Source organism: Triticum dicoccoides, chromosome 5A (genome assembly GCF_002162155.2).
Source record: "Triticum dicoccoides isolate Atlit2015 ecotype Zavitan chromosome 5A, WEW_v2.0, whole genome shotgun sequence".
Taxonomy (NCBI): domain Eukaryota; kingdom Viridiplantae; phylum Streptophyta; class Magnoliopsida; order Poales; family Poaceae; genus Triticum; species Triticum dicoccoides.
This window is the reverse complement of record NC_041388.1, coordinates 28781558-28786682: the sequence shown is the minus strand read 5'-3', so window position 1 is coordinate 28786682 and position 5125 is coordinate 28781558. Positions and strand designations below refer to the sequence as shown.

Sequence of the window (5125 nt, the reverse complement as noted above, 5' to 3'; positions counted from 1 at the left end):
CGCGAAATAGTATGGAGGAGTAGGATGAGCGGGAAGCGCATGATCTCGTGGGACACCGGAGGAATGGGATGTAGGGGTCGTGTCGGAGTTCATGGTGTCATCGACATGTCATGTGGTCGAAAGGAGGTTGTGCTACGATGAGGTATGTCAGGTGGCGTCGCGGGCGGGAAGAGGGGAGAGAGGGGAAATGTCGCTCATGCCAAGTAGCAGTTTTCGAGATGGAGTGCGCTCTAAATGTCCCTCTCCCCATCCTCCAAATATTGAGGCAGGTCTTGATTCGGAGTTCCCTCCAAACATATGGCAATTGGAGTGGTGGATGGCGACTCTGCTAGAACGACTTTTTTGGGGTCAAAGTTACCATACAGGTTATTATGTGTTTGGCTTGATATGACAACTCTGCTAGAGTTGATCTAATGCCACAAATTTCCTCATGAAGTATTAGACTAAAAATTGTAAACAAGGAAAGTTTCCTACATACGGAAAGAAGACAAGTAGTGTTTACTATTTCAAGTATGATTACTTCGAATTTTTAACTGAAATGAAAAAAATAACTCCTGGTTTCTTAAAAAAAACTATGGAGAAAAACAATCAAACTTAAATGCCCTCTAATTAAAATCGAACCCGCAAATTCCCACTTGGTAATAAGCAGCCTGAGGGCGCCTCTAGTGCAAATCCCTAAAACAGACACTACAAATTTCCTCAAACGTGTCCGGACGTGGTACCCGGACGAGATGCGGAAGGAAACCATCCAAAGCTATTTGCAAATTTCGTGAGAGAAATTGCAGTGGGAGAAAGGAGGAGAGGGCAAGTGGGTGCGTGGTCCCTGTATTGGAGGAGAGAGAGGGGAGAACAGAATGTGTGGTAGCGTAGGCACGTGGTAGCTTTTTGTTGGTCAAGAGGATGTTCGAACTCCCGCATATCCCCCTCACGGTTGTTCCCAGGATATCGGGATTTCGAACATGCGGACTGGTCCATGGACATATGAGTTCGTATTGAATGACAAAAGCTGATCCAAACATTGTGGTCCGGATATATACGTGGACTTTGAAGGTCCGCTTTAGAGATACTCTTAAGCAACGATATTATCGGTAACCTATACTCTAGTCAAGACGGCAAAGATATGTGTGGTCATTGCAGAATCTTTCCAGTTTACTAGTATAATACAATACGGTACTATTTCAATATTCAGTCCACGATAGCTTGTGTGACCGAGCATCAAAGTAAGACTGAGCATTCCGCCTATCGTGATAGCAAAGAGAAATGTTCTCCGCGGTGCAAGTTTTCGTGCGACATGGAAACTTGGTTACAAGTTTCAGTTCCCACACGCTAAAAACCAGCAGCTCTGATCATAGAATGCGCACTAGAATCAAAGTTTAAGGCAAACCTCATGTGGTAACTGAAGCAAACAGTAGCGAATACTGATGACTAGAATCATACAGTAGTTTAAGACAAACCTCATGTGGCTCCTGAAAAGAATGGCATCCGCTGGCATCAGTCGCCTCCCCTGGATCGACCTAGCGTCCCATGCATGGCTGCGGCCAGCTGCAAGCAAAACAAGTCATCACGATCCACAAAGTGAAGAAGAATAACAAAGAGATCCGAACAAAGGTAACTGAAGCTCACCATCGCAGAACATGGATCTGCTCCTCCTCGTGCTCCTCCTCTACCCTGCGTCCAACCTATCCTATCGGTCAAAGTTCATCAATACAGCACGAGCACCTGATGAAGTGAGGTAGAAGTTGAACTGAACCCTTACAGATCTCGGAGGAAGACGGCTGGACGAGGAAGGTAACGTATGGGCTGCTGCGGCGTCGGCCCGGTGCCTCTCCCTGACGTACGGCCACCGCGCCGCACCAGAGAGATTCGGCATCCGCTTGCATCAAGGCCCCCCTGGATCATCCTAGCGTCCCATGGCTGCAGCCTGCCAACAGCAGAAATCATCACGATCCACAAAGCGAAGAAGAACATCAAAGTTAAATGGTCCATTACCACCGCTGAACCCGGATCTGCTGCTCCTCCTGATCCGCTGGCTGCTCCTCTGCTCCCCGTCTACCCTCTGTCCAACCAATCCGATCGGTCAAAGTTACTCAGTGCAGCACGCGGAAGTTACTTAGTGCAGCACGCGAAGAAATGAGGTGGAATACTTACAGATCTATGAGGAAGAAGGCTGGACGAGGAGGTGTTGACGGCGGCGGCGGCGGCCGAGGAGAAGCACCCGGCGACCCTGTGATGCCTCCCGGCCAGGCGGCCACCATGCTCCGCCGCGGCGCCGGGCGCCGGGTTCCAAGCGTGTAGCCCAGCCACCAGGCGCTCGCCAACGCCAACTCGGGTTCCAGCGGGAGGGAGGCCGTGCCTAGATGGAATTCTAGCGGGACGGAAGGGATCGCGTCGAATGGAATTGGAGATTTGGGGCCCTGGCCGGCCTCGTGGGTATAGATGGGTGCGACGCGGTGGCTTTGAATAAATTTGAATGGGCAGGCAAGGCTGGAAATCTGAATAAATTTGGTAGGTAGGCGGTGGCTTTGATCTAGCACAATTAATCACGCAGTGAATTACTAATAGGCAAGTAATAAATGTACTACTAGAAGATTTGCATGCGTATATATATTTCTAAGAAAAGATTTGCATCCATATATTGTAACCCCATATATTGCAAGTAATAAATGGTGCAATATTTAGTTTTAATCTATCACAATTAATCACAGGTGAATTTATTGACAGGTAATAAATGTACTAGCAATATTTCCATCTGTATATTTCTAAAAAAGGATTTGCATCCATATGTTGTACTGAGTAGTGGTGCAATATTTGGTTTTTAGCTATCACAATAAATCACATGGTGAATTATTAGTGGGCAAATAATAAATGTACTAGCAAGATTTGCATCCGTATATTTCTAAAATAAATGCATCCATATCTTGTCTCTACTCCTAAGGGAGCAGTTGGTAGTCTCGCTTTCAGGTTTTTTTTAGTCCCACCTCCCACGTTTTTTTTTCGTCCTAAAAAAATCTACGAAATTTCGTAGGTTAACCAGGGACAACTCCCACCTCCCAGGTTTTTTTTTCGTCCCACCTTCCATGGTTTTTTTGGTACCTCGTCCCACCTCACACTAAGCCGCCACGAACCGCAAAAACCGCCTACCTTAGCCAAATCAACAAATCTCTCTCATTAATGCAATTTCTTTAGGAAACAAATAATAGATTCTTTCCTACCTTAGCCAAATCAACGGATCTCTTCTATTAATGCAATTTGCTTTAGCAAACAAATAATAGATTCTTTCCTACCTTGGCCAAATCAACGCATCTCTCCCATTAATGTAATTTGCTTTAGCAAACAAATAATAGATTCTTTCCTACCTTAGCCAAATCTACGAAATCTCTCTCATTAATGCAATTTGCTTTAGGAAACAAATAATAGATTTTCAGGAAACAAATAATCTCTAATCTCTAATAATTTCTACTCCTAATGAAGCAGTTGGTAGTCTCCTCCCACCTTCCATGGTTTTTTTGGTACCTCCTCCCACCTTCGCTGGTTTTTTTTCGTAGATGAGGACGGGGCGTCGACCCGTTGGCTGGGCAGCTGAGGTTGCTGCCAGCCCACCCGAGTTCAAGTCCCGGCTTGGACGCGTGGTGTTCGCGGAGTTTCTCCTATAAATAAATGTCAACGAGGGTTAGCCCTTGGGTTGGTCTCATTTTTTTTTCGTAGATTTTTTTCGTCCCCTCCCCTCACTTCATCGATTTATTTTCGCGTCACCCTCTCACACAACGAAAGAAATCTAAACAGATCAGAACTTTCCATACTGGCGCAAGTTATTTAGTAATGTAGAATCAATCACGAACAATCTCTAAAGATCAAATCTAAATTAATTAACCTTACCTTAAATCACTCAATTACATTAATTAGAAAACAAATAATTGATTTTCAAAAAATCGCTCAATCACGTAAACCTTACCTTAACTCACGGATGGTAATCAATCTCCAAACAAAGGAAACAATAAATCGAGGGAGCAGTAAATAAACCCCCTTTGCTTTAGGAAACAAATAATAGATTTTCAGGAAACACATAATCTCTAATCTCTAATAATTTCTACTCCTAATGAAGCAGTTGGTAGTCTCCTCCCACCTTCCATGGTTTTTTTGGTACCTCCTCCCACCTTCGCTGGTTTTTTTTCGTAGATTTTTTTCGTCCCCTCCCCTCACTTCATCGGTTTATTTTCGCATCACCCTCTCACAGAACGAAAGAAATCTAAACAGATCAGAACTTTCCATACTGGCGCAAGTTATTTAGTAATGTAGAATCAATCACGAACAATCTCTAAAGATCAAATCTAAATTAATTAACCTTACCTTAAATCACTCAATTACATTAATTATAAAACAAATAATTGATTTTCAAAAAATCGCTCAATCACGTAAACCTTACCTTAACTCACGGATGGTAATCAATCTCCAAACAAAGGAAACAATACATCGAGGGAGCAGTAAATAAACTCCCTTTCTTATGACATGTATATGACCTTTCCTTCCCTCTACGTTGTCGAGCGTTCTTGATTCTCGAGGCCGATGCTTGGGCTGCGTCACTGGGTCGCGACGGTGCTGGAGGACGAGGACGGCGAGGCCGGGTGCCGCGGCACCGCGTTGGCCGCGGCCGGTGAAGGGGGCAAAGAAGGGCGGCTTCCCTGGCCCTGGCCATGGCCGTGACCCTGGGAGTTGGTGCGGTGGAAGTGGCACTTGAAGGACACGACGTGGGTGACCGACGCGCAGACGCGCTTGGAAGCGGGCCCGTGGCCCGTGCCGGACGGCGCCGACGCCGACCCGGGCCACCTCCTCCGCGTATTCTTGGAGCTGTGGCTGGCCAATTTACATGAAATTAATTCCCTCAGTTGTGATGGCAAATATAATACACATAATCCATATTGTTATGTACTAGCGTGTGTGTGTGAAATAGATGGATTATGGTCCCGTATCCAATAAGATGGATATGTGTGTGTGTTAGAGAGAGAGAGAGGGGGAGAGAGTGAGGAAGAGGGAGGCAGAGAGTGTGTGTGAGGAATTGATGGTAAAAAAGATCGCCAATGTCACTTGATATATATATGAGAATATTAATATTGAACTTTTAAAGTTA

The 5125-nt window shown here is 45.3% G+C and overlaps 1 long non-coding RNA gene across 1 annotated transcript; it reads right to left on the bottom strand.

Annotated features, from left to right (window-relative positions):
• Nucleotides 1–10: 10 nt before the first annotated feature.
• On the bottom strand, nt 11–2056 carry LOC119296863. The gene is made up of 4 exons (XR_005145417.1): nt 1990–2056; nt 1757–1921; nt 1624–1679; nt 11–1542 (listed from the first exon to the last, which is right to left on the bottom strand). It is a non-coding gene; the product is annotated as an uncharacterized LOC119296863 (long non-coding RNA).
• Between the last annotated feature and the right edge of the window lie 3069 nt (nt 2057–5125).